General features: G+C 38.8%; 1 protein-coding gene across 1 annotated transcript in view; it reads right to left on the bottom strand.

Annotated features, from left to right (window-relative positions):
* Positions 1-10,848, bottom strand: part of LOC112951538 (rab GTPase-activating protein 1-like) — a gene marked incomplete at its 3' end in the record, with an annotated part of 42,799 nt that extends 31,951 nt beyond the window's left edge. The window contains exon 1 of the mRNA XM_026044253.1: positions 10,833-10,848. The remainder of the gene's footprint in view (positions 1-10,832) is intronic.
* Positions 10,849-12,124: the final 1,276 nt, after the last annotated feature.

Here is a 12,124-nt window from a genome sequence, read left to right as displayed (position 1 = left end):
GTTTCAAGATGATCAAGATTCATACCATATTAAGTAGTAAGCTGCTGAGAGAGGGGAAAAGAAGTTTCCATTTTACTATTTTATAAATATTTAAGCTTGTATACTTCAACTAAGCACTTACAGAGAAAAGCAGTAAAAAGAGAACAAAAACCTCTTTTGAATGAATCATGCATTGAAGTTATTTGAGGGAAGGAGTTGAACATCTGAGGGAGGGGGTTATCCTTATTAAGGAGAAAAAAAAGTGCATTCTGGATTTTCCAGACACCTCTAGCCAGTAAACTAATGATTATGTCAGTTCTCTTTCATCTTTAGCTTTATTCCTATTAAGGACATATTGCTTTTCTACTCATTATTCAGCCATGACTTGTAAATTTAAATCTCTCTYTTTCTTACAAAAAGCAAAGAACAAATGACAGGTGTCATCTAAAAGACCAGAACAAAATCAAAGAACAAACCCATATTATTAAGCTCATAAATAAGCTTCATTTTTAGATCCTCCTTTCAGAGAAAGAACTGAAAATTAAGAGAGAAGATACTCTTGATTGCTTTGGCTAGAATATGCAAGACAGTTATTGAAGTCATGCTAAYTTTATTTTCTTAAGATAACAGCAGACTATCCTGGAGCCACATGCAGTCTCCGCATACAGATGAAACAAGTCCAGCCAATTTTGCTCARGAAGTTATTGGCAGGGCAGTAACCATCAGAGAGGCAGTAAGGGACAGGAGAGTCTGCAAACATAACCCACCTCAGCCACTTTCGCTTSAAGTGCAGAGGTTCCCTTTGGGCTGCCTTGAAACTCAGCTGCACAAGGCACGACCGTGCCTGAGAACACAAGGCCTGTTCTGCCAGCACGAATCCCAGGAAAACAAGCTCCAAGCAGATGGTCACATCCTAAACTGCCAGAGCCAAGAGTCAGTGGGGCCCTTCCAACACCTTCGGAAAAGTGACAACAAAANAAAAAAAAAGTCTCACAAGACAAGCATCTTGAACAGTCTCTCCTTCCTACAGGAAAGCTTCTCTTTTCCTCCATAACTCCATCAGCTCTACCCCATGGACAAAAACTCAAAAATCCAGGAATAAATACATAATAAACATTTTAACAAACTCAACAAAATACAGACAACTATATGATAAAAGAGTTTTTTTTTTTAAATAAGCTTTATATACCATACAATTCAGATATCTCACTTACTGAAGTGATTTTTATCACATACTGACTTTCTTTTTAGGAAACTGACAGAATTACATGCACACAGAAATAACTGAGCATCCTGATTACTAGATTTTATTTTTCTAGAAGAAAGTTTCAAAACTGTATCATCATATTATCAGCATGAACTTACTAGTAAGAGAAGCATACTTCCTCCAGAGAGCTGATCAGTGCTCCAGGTATACAAAGCTTTACTTTTCCAATGCTTTGTGTTTCTGAATGACCTTCTAAATCTCTTCATTATATATGCGTTGAATATTGTATGCTGAAGCAGCACAGCTAATCATATTCTCCAAAACCTTTAATTTGCTATTGACTGGGCAGACATCACATGCAGAAGCAAATCCTAATCTTATATTTTTTTAATCTCATTGACAAAAACAGCATTAGAATTTCACTCAATCTCAAATTCACCTTAGAACAATCTATATTGAAAAAAAAAAAATCTATTGTTTTACTGTTTGCACTAACTACTGATTTATAACCCATAAATTCTTTTCAGTGTCCTATCTCTGGCAACAAAAGCTTATGGGGATGGGGGGAACCACAAACCTACCTTACCAGCATTGTCTTCTGAGATAAATTTAATATGAAGTATGGAATTTATTAATATGAAGAATGAAATTTGACTGCTTGCATTTAACATAAAGCAATGTTAAGCATCAAACCTTAAAAAAAAAAAGAGAGAAAGAGACTATACAATTAAAAAATAATCACATAGCTTATGTTGGCAACACTGTCACCTCTGCAAAAGCCAACTTCTACCATGCGTGGCCATGGCAAATAATAGCTCTGTCAGTGGAGAGCAGACTGTCTAATTGCTGCCCTGGGTGCTTAGACATAGAGATTCTGCAAATTTTTAAATAGTCTTATGCCCAAAAAATAACAATTGATGAAAAACAGAATGAAAACTATATACACAGGAAAACATGTATTCTCCCTCAAAATCATACTATGTTCCCACTGGATTAAAAGAATGTGGAATCAGCACTTAATGGGTCACAATATAATCAACTCCTTAGCAATYATAAAGGAGAGAAAGTTTTCCTGACTTGCAACTTTAAACTATATACAAGTCATTGAACCACTTAAACATGACAAAGATACATAGTTTTAAGTCACTGAAGGAAAAAAAATCTGCTTATTCACCTGAACTCCAAGATCCTTAGAACGAAGAGCCCTTCTAGGGGAAGCCAAGCCGCATGTACTGCGGTGTGACTCAGACAAGGAAGCACTTCACCTTTGCAGTGAAAGCAGCCCCACACCACTAATCTCTCCTGCAGAGATTATCATTCAAGACAAARGTGTGAAAAGTGAATTTAAAACAGAAACCCACACATCTGAATTCTTAAAATTCATAGGCTGAGGAGGTGATCAGAAATACCAGATGAAATAATAGCTTAGGTGCAAGAAAGAACATCACAGTAAACTGCTAACTACATAGGTAGCCCCAACTTTTTAAGCGTTGGAGTTTGAAAAAAAAAAAATACTGAAAATGCGCTATTTGCATTTGGGACAAGTTACACTCTAGACAAGAGAGAATTAAAATAAGGTTTAAGGCTTTAATTTTCATTAAAAAATATTGTTCAGGAGTAAGATGTTTAAGAACAAATATTACTAAGACACGAGAAACATCAGTGTAAGAACAGATTATAGCAGCATATATGCCTCCTGCTGATACATTAATCTATACTGCTTATAAATTTAATCTTTGCAAGCTAATCTAATTCAAGTGTTCAATCAACTTCAGGAAGTCCATTCATTTCTCTGCCAACTGAACTGAAAAACAAACCAACAAACCCTTTCTCCTCCCCCATCCCATAAACTACACCTTAAAAGAAAGTGTAAATAAGAGGATTTTTCCTCTTCTAAAGATGTGACCCATGCTTATGCATCTCTTATTAATAATGACACATAAACACATCAAGTTCCAGCCACTGAGCGTATGAGGCGAGAGAATTTCACATGACTGGTTGAAGCAGAGCAGCACATTCTGCCTCAAGGAATAGAAAGCAAACCAGCAAATATAGCAGCTCTGTAGCCTTCTCTCTGTTTCCCCATCACCACCCAAGCACCACCATTTTCTTGCATTAGCCAGTGATTCAGTTTTGCCTTTGGAAACATGAGGCAGCAGCAAAGAATATCTATTTTTTTTTCCTCAGCTGAAGTTTCACAAGGCAGAACTGAGGTTTCTTATAGTGCTCACTGCTAAATGATGCTTACACAGGAAGTACTCAGACTCAGTCCATGTGTTAACTGGTTTTACTGAAGAATATATTTTATTCCAGAGGAAAACAATAGTGTAAGAGGATTGTTTTAAGGAGTTTACTTTGTGTTTTAATCATTAAGGGGAAGAGCATCAGCCAATTTTTGACTATTTAGCAACCTCTCTGTTAAATAGATGTTTCAACCGAGTATTTTCCCAACAAACTATTATTTCCAATGAATATTACATGTCATGGAGCATAAGAGACCATATGGAGAAGCAGTATGATATAATGCAGTAGTGATCCAGGACTCGTCTCTTTTCCAAACCAGTGCTTTTTAAAGAGTCACTTCCGACATCACTGCAACCCAAGAGGAAAAAAAAAATYTGGTGTCTCTGCCCAGCATTGAGCACCTCCCGCGTCCACAGAGCCTTTAGAGGCAGAACTGCAAGCTGTGCCARCTTCCCCCGAGATCTGCACCTTGATTTGGGGAATGAAAGGTTTGGTAGATTTACCTTTCAATGTTTTTCTCTTAACCACTTAACAGAAGCTATTCTTAAAACATCCATCCAAACAACACAGCCTCTATTTCTGGAACATTTCTCAAAGAGAGTTAAACTCTAGTTAATCCAGCAGTGCATAGTGGGAGAGACTAGATGTTTCATGGCCTTTTATTTTCYTTACATGTTGCTTCTTTCATTTTAACAGGTATCAAGTGTAATCATGAGGGTTGTAAATGATTAGCCACATCAGACATCTATTTATATTATTCAGTCACAAATCTTATGAAACTGCAAAGACGGAGTTTTGATTTGACAACTATTCTAGAGTACTACTACTTTTACATCAAATTAACCTAATTTGAATGGTGCACCCAAGAATTCCTAAGGAACAAAAATATCTTCTACAATGGAAAATTAAACTAACCTTCTCAGTAAAAAAAAAAAAAAAAAAAAAAAAAAAAAAANCATAGGACTTTGTATCTTAAATCCCTTAAGATGCAAACTAAGATCATAGTTTGTTACCTGAAAGTTTAAATATTCAGATATCATAGGAAAAGATGAAGAGAGAAACCACAGCTATTCTCAAGACAGTTTAAGTAGAAGTGAAACTTCCTTAAATTAACAATGACTGCTTGAAATTCAGGAACTTGGATGTACTCTATAAAGGTATACATAACAACTCAAACCAAGAGGAAGTGGAGCTTTGGTCAACTATTGCCTGTCCTACCCCCAGGTATAACCAAGTATCCTCTAAGTAACATCCTTATTTTCATTTGAACAGTAAATTCTTCCTCTGCATTCTGTAAGTAATCTTATAGCATTTCACATTCATAGAACAAATTATTTATAAAATCACTCTGAGATGCAGTTCTGCTAATTTCAAAGGCCTTAATAGGACTAAAAAAATAACAAAATTGATTTAAAAAAGAGTGTGCTGAAGCCCCATCAAAACAGCTTTAAGTTGATGTGCAATATTAATACACTATGGAACCTCGTATGAAGTTATTTGTGGAAAAATATATAAAATAAGCAACTCTATTTTTCATGCTCCAATTGACAAAACGACTGCTGGAGTTCACTGAATACCAGAAGGAACAAAATGCAGAATTAAAGAGTCCAAGAAAGGAAACTGGAAGTGTAGGTTGGATAAAGCATCACTTACATCTGTTGTATTATACCACTCATCTTTGTACTCTAACGGTATATAGGCTCCTATCAAAAACCAGATAATAACTTACATTTCAGTCTGACCCATGACAGTGAGGTTCACTTTGTGATGTGCTAGTATGATGAAATTAAAGAATAATCAGAAAAGGTAAGTTATAAGGGTCAAGGACAAGCCATGGAAATACAGGAGTTTCCATGGAGAGCTTCAAACTTCATGTTTGTCTTTTGGGGACTGGCAAAGTATTTTCTTGGATATTTTGATCAACTCTTTCTCTCACAATTCTTACAAATTCCTTTTGCAAGAAACAACAACAAGCATCTAAAACAATGTATAATTTTTACCTCAAGTTCTCCACTGACCCATTTCCTCAAAATCATTAAATAGAGGAAAACATAGCATTATGCTACTGAGCACAGAGAAGAAAACTTCATACTATTTTTGAGACCTTATTTTAAAAGTTTAGCTAATTATTAAATGGTTCTGTCCAGGTCTAAATTAAAACTCTGGACTTTATTTTTTCTTTCATATATATGCAAAGAAAGTCCTCAGCTAGGGATTATCCTGATGCCGATTGGCAATGTTGATTTGCATCCAAAAGTCTGCGAGTAGAAAAAGTATAGCAGTGCCTGTATCTTGAAATTAAAATTTTGTGAAAAGAGTAGACCGTAAGGGAAGAGAGAAGATTAAACATCATAGGCATACCTGTAAACTGCAACATATTTAAAAAACAAACAAACAAAAAGGCTACAGCAAATTTATGGACTTCAATAAAACCTGCTGTTTTAATCTATTTTCAGAAGAAAGCCACAATATTATACATATATGCGTATATACACATATATAAATCATAACTATTATGTAGAAACAGTATATAGCAGGATTCTAGATTGAAGATATTCAAGACTCCTGAAAAGTGCGATAACCAAGTCAAAACATCAAATCTGAATTACTTTGAATAGTTTTTCTTGGAGAAATTTCAAAAGCTATAGATGGCTATAAAAGTTAAAAGCAAAATATTCAAAAATATGTGGACATGCTAACATTATCCTTCTATAAGGCATTAATGCTAAATGAATAATTGTACTAAACAGAAAAGCAATGTACTTCAATGTAACTATTTTTTAAGCAAATTATTGCTGGGGCTTTCTTTTTTATTTATTTCTAATTACAATATAAACCGATTTACAATAAAAAAGTGCTAAAACCCTAAAAGGTAGTAAAGATTATCAAAATTAAGCAATTAGTTCATATTCAAAGTCAATGTTTCTATTTTCACACCCAACCTTAACTCTCCAAAAGGAAAAATAAAATTTTTTACCCATCACATGCATGGCTGACTACAACAGTCTAGTAACAGAACATGTTTGGAACACACTTTCTACTCAAGAAAAATTTGTCTTGAGGTACACAAAGCTGATAACCTAAGCAGAAAGTACAGCTATACTTGAACGAAAAGTACAGCTATTTAGCTCGGTTCAGCACCCTGAAAACACTGAGGTACAAGAATTGGTTTATCACCGCTATTGAAAATGGGAGATGTCTCCCATCACAATAGCATTAAAATACTCAGCATGAAAATTTAACATAAACATTTCATAATTTTTATTCTTCTAAAGAATGTCACAGCACACTCACTAAGATTTCAAGATGATTATGATCATATAATGAAGCTGCAATCAAAGAGGAATCACTGAAGAAATCCATAAAGGTCCGACATATGCTGCGATGCCACAAAGCACAACTAGGGTGTCCATGTCAAGAATTATCAAGATTTCCATAGGTATTCTTAATGGAAGATTTTATATATAGAACATCTTCTCTCAGAAAAGAAAAAAAAAAAANAGGAAGGAAGGAAGGAAGGAAGGAAGGAAGGAAGGAAGGAAGGAAGGAAGGAAGGAAGGAAGGAAGGAAGGAAGGAAGGAAGGAAGGAAGGAAGCACAGTGGTATGCAGTTGGCCAGGAGAAAGAATGGGAAATGTAACTTCAAGACTATTCCATAATGACTGAATAAGCATACTCAGTAGCATTCCTTCCTGGAAACTTCTGTCACACAGTTACACCCTGCAATACACTATCTGCCACATAGAAGTCACCATAAGAACACAAGCATATAATATAATTCTGACAGTAGTAATTGCCCGATAAAAAAAGACGTGGTAAGTCATGAATGGTAAGTTACTTAAAACCAATTCCTTACTGCAGAAGTTTTGCAAGTACTAAGAGAGGATTCTGTTGTCCATTACATTCATCTCCATTTTTCATCCATATCTCTCACTTAGTATATGATGTCGAGCAATTCACTTGTCCAGTTTGCTAACATCACCAAATTGCGCAGAACGGTCCCTACATCAGTAGGCAAGGTTGCTGCTCAGGTCTCACACAGGCTGGAGGAATGCACTGACAGGAAACCCCTGAAGTTCAACAGTGACAAGGGCAGAGTCCTGCATCTGAGATAGAACAATCCCATGGGACAACAGAAGCTGTACGCTAACAAGATATCGAGCGTCCTCTGCTTATTGGATGTTTGCATCCACACAATGCAAAGGTCCCTTAACCACCAGCACTTCTTTCTTTTGTCCTTGTTACCTTCCGATAAGTCTCCTATAACTAGGGAACAAACATTTTCAGCTCCAGAAGAGTTTTGCAGTTTTAATCTCATTTGTTCTAAAATAATAATAAATACATAAAATAAATAAAATTAAAAAGATAACTTGATTCATGTATGAGTGATGGAATGTAGAAGGTAGTGACCCATCCTACTTTGTGGCAAAAATTCTAACATTTTCCCTGCTTACCTAAAAACATTAGAAAAACCTCTGTCCTTGCTATTCTTTCCAAAGATTAGGCAAAGACCTGCAGAAGGAACGAGACAAAGCACCTTCCCACAACGGTCTTACTCGTCTTTCACAGTAATCCATTTAACTAGGCAGGTTTGGGAACCTGAATTTATTTATTCATGTATCATTTTTTAAGTGCACGCATGCACAACCACTAAAGAAAATAAACCAAAGCCAACTACTTTTTCTCTCAATGTGACAATGGTCTCTTTTCCCAATCACTTTAGACTTYGATTATAAACCATGACAATGTCATAGGAAGAGTCATGTCAGCAATACAGGTTACAGAAATGGCTCCTTCAATAGTTGTATCAAAATTACAGAGTAAGATTAAGCAGGAACAAACTGCCCAAAAGCATGACTTTTAAAAAAAAAACATGGCTTATACCTGAGAACATCTCCTTTAAAAATATTACTACATGAACATTTAAAAAAAGTACATTTTATATACATTATGTATGTTAAGTATGTTTTTAAGCAGTTGTAATAAGAAGGTCAAAATTAAAGCTCATGGAGAGACACTGAGAGCTCTTACAGGAAAGATGACTATACCTGATAGTCAAAAGCAAAATGAGGGGCTTACCGTTATGATTTGACAGAACTTCGGACCTATTTACAAGTGCTATACCAAGTTCACCAAAGTCAGTATGGTCTATCAGGTGTTGGAATATATGTAATACGGATATAATCTAATGACAAATCAATGCAGAAAGGAAAATAGAGGAAGGTCTTATAATTAAGGTTAGTCAAGTTTGGAACAACCTTTCAGTTACAGCAACAGTAATAAAAACTACAGCTGAATCTATTTAATGTAGAGTTCAGTAACTATAAAAGTTTCCATCTAACTAAATGCCCAGACAGTTCCTCTCAATTAATGAATCAAAGTCTACAGAGGAGAAGAATAAGCAAAGGAAAGAGTAAGAGAAAAATCACAGACACTGCCACAGACAAACAGAAAGTGTGTAAGTTTCTAAAAACAGAAAAACAAAACAGTCCAATGATACCATAGCTACATGATCAACATATGCCACTCCTGAGAGCAAAAGAAGAGCTTCTACTCCCCCCATCATGTGCTGCCTTCACAACTGGCACAAGCTAATCAAAGATATGGGGGAGCTTTTAGCAGGGAGGCCTTCTCACATTAAATTACACTGAKCATGAAACCATGACCCAGATAAGCTCATCACCCATCGCAGTTTGCGTGACTGTAGCAGGACGGCAGATAAGCCCTCCTCTTTACCAACACACTTGTTCCTCCTACAGACGGAGGAGGCGTGATCGGGCAAGTAAGTCGGTATAGGAAGTTGTTCTATTTGCAAAGAAACTCAGACATGGAAAAAAAACATTAAAACAAGAAGAAATAAATAGTACCTTCCCCTTCCCCCCCCCCGCTTTTTTTTTTTTTTTTTTTTTAACTAAATTAGCTCTCTCAAACTCGCTTCCTGGCTATGCAGGTCCTGTTGGTTACACAAGGGAAGAAGCAACTATAACTCCTGGCTTCAAAAGGTGCACACTATGCCCTCGATCTTTTTGCAACCTTCTTCTTAACATCACTAAAACTTAATCAGTGAATCAATGTTAAAGGAAGGGATGTTCCTTTTTACCAAGCATTACTGAATTTTGCCGCAACTATCTTAAAGAAAATGCAGGAGAGGAAAATTCTCAGATCTCACTTGAGTTCTTACAGTACTGGAACTAATTTGTGTACACAACACCTTACTATATTTGCAGTACATTTAAGTTTAAAATGCAAACAAACCTCTTGCTAGCGTCATTAGTACCATATAATCCATCTACACAAACAATACTGGCTACAGTCCTACTTGTACCTAGACACACGCTTAATTTGCAGAACTAATTTTATACGCCCAGTAGCTTTATACGCCTTTTGGAGCATTAGTCAATCTGAGAAACAGGCAGGACTCAGCCCACATCAAAGGCACTCAGGCAGGCAAGGCTGCGCTACCCTGCATGGATTGGCAGCAGAAGGTGCTGCTTGTCCTACCAACGAGGACTCTTCTGGGAGATGAAATACAGCTGCATCTTACCAAAGTTTTCTTTGAGAAGTYCTCTGTGTAGCTGTGAGACTACAGCTAGATAGTAACAGATAGAAGCTGTTTACCTAGGTGAATTACTTGTTTGTTTATTTTTTGTTTCCTTTAAAATAAGAAAATGCAGCAAGAGATGATTTTTTTCCCCTCTCCTCTTTTCTCCTCTCTAAACAAACGAGCAGATGTATGCAAAATGCCAGACTGAGCAACGTGTTAAGGTATGGTTAATTTATAAGATAGCAAACACCAAGTAATCTCAGCAGCACCACTTTGCAATAGGAGCAAAGTGCAGGGCAGGAAACTGCAGCACGAGGAGCCGAACCCACTGAGACCCCCTTCAGTCTCAGAGGGTTAAGTTTCTTTCCCGAAAACAAGGACTTTCGCGCTAGGTTACTGCGACGGAGGGCCTAGCTGTGGAAGAGCACGTTTAAAAACCCAAAAAGTAGGAAAAATCGGAAGAGCCTCAACCCCGCAAGCGGCCCCACTTGAGGCCACTAGTTCGGGCTGCTGGGAAGTGACTTCACTTTTCCTCGGGCGGAGGAAGCAGGCGCAGCGCCGGCTCTTCCCTCCCGGCGAAAACAACTTTATCTTGTTGAATACCCCACTTCGCTACCGCGCTGCTCCGGTCCCCGCGGCGCTCCGGTCCCCTCCGGCCGCTCCGCAGCCCACCCGGCCGCCCCGCGCCTCGGCGGGCGCTGTCAGCCCGTGAAAGGCGCGGGGACGCGGCCCCGCTGCCTCCCTCGCCGCTCGTCGGCCGCGGCCTCCCGCGAGCGGCGGCACCTCCCGCCGCGGCCCCGCACGCCCCCCTTGCCCCTCACCCGGCACCGGAGGCCCGCGGCAGCAGCGCCCCTCTCACCCGCGGTCCCTAGCGGCCTTCGCTCCCTTCCGGCGCGCAGCTTCCCCGAAGCGGGGCGGGAGGCCGGGCGAGAGCGGCGCGGCCGCGCAGCCGCCTCAGGGCCGGGCGAGCGCCGTCCACATTCCGGCAGCGGATGGCGGCGCGGGCGGAGGCGCGCGCGCGCGCACCGCCCCCCGCCCTCCCTCCGCCTCGCTGCTGCCGCGGCGGCCGTTGGGGAGCGCGCGGCGACCGTTAAACCGCCACACCGGGCGCGCGGCGGCCGTTAAGAGCCCCCGCTCCCCTCGCCTCCATCGCGTGGTGATTGGGCGGAGGCCGGGCAGGCGCTTTAGGCCGCCCCGCGCCGCCACCAACACTGTCCCCTCTTCGGCTGGGTTTCGCCGAGGCACTTAGCACATTTGGCTTCGCCGCGTAGGACGCCTTTATTCACAAAAATAAATAATTAAAATCTAAAAAACCTACAGCTGGATTAGAAAATGCTTCTTTGTAATCCCTTGGAAATGATCCAGCTCGCAGAAACATCCGTAAAAATGTAGAAAATTTTCTCTAGGACAGTAAAGTTACCTATAAATCATCTCTTTGGGTGATCCTTGGAAAGATTATTTCGTTTGAGTTCTGGCTTGGAACCCCACCTCTCTCAGCTTTACATTGTAATTGTTTATCAACARTGTTTATGGGTGGGTAAATAAATAATATTTAAATAGTAAACAAAGGTATATGTTTAAATAAACATCTGTGCTGTTTTAAGTAGTGAAAAGATGGCTTTTTTTTTTTTTTAAATCTCATGTGTGAAACAAATTGCATTTAATTGAACCACATAATTTAGAACAGCTTGCTTRTGCTCTTTCCAGTTCAGAGGTGGATCAGCAAAATATTCGGGAACATCAGACCACACTGTTAATTTCCCCRCGTGAATGATGGTGGGCTGTGCCTGGCTAGCCTGGGACAGCAGGATTCCTCCCAGTGGCACACTCTTTTAGTACATTGTTTTCCTATCACAAGCTCCTTGTCACAAGTGTTCCCACTATTTTAATGATAATAAATCAGAAGAGCCCACAGAAGTAATAATCATAATAAAAAAAAAAAAAAAAAGTGAGAGAAGCTTATATGTGGAAGCTTATAATAAATATTTGCATTACCAGAGGAAAAGCTTGGAAAAAAAAACTACTTTGCCACCTAACTTGGGTGTTGCAGATTTATGCAGAATTATGCATAATAGAAGGAATTGGAAGTCACATTTCATAATAAAAATTATGAGTTAATTGTCATAACTAGTTATTGTTATGGAAGAGTGG

Source organism: Nothoprocta perdicaria, unplaced genomic scaffold, assembly GCF_003342845.1.
Source record: "Nothoprocta perdicaria isolate Ctin4 unplaced genomic scaffold, notPer1 scaffold_355, whole genome shotgun sequence".
Taxonomy (NCBI): domain Eukaryota; kingdom Metazoa; phylum Chordata; class Aves; order Tinamiformes; family Tinamidae; genus Nothoprocta; species Nothoprocta perdicaria.
Note: the sequence above shows the minus strand (reverse complement) of the source record. Positions and strands in the feature narration are given on the sequence as shown.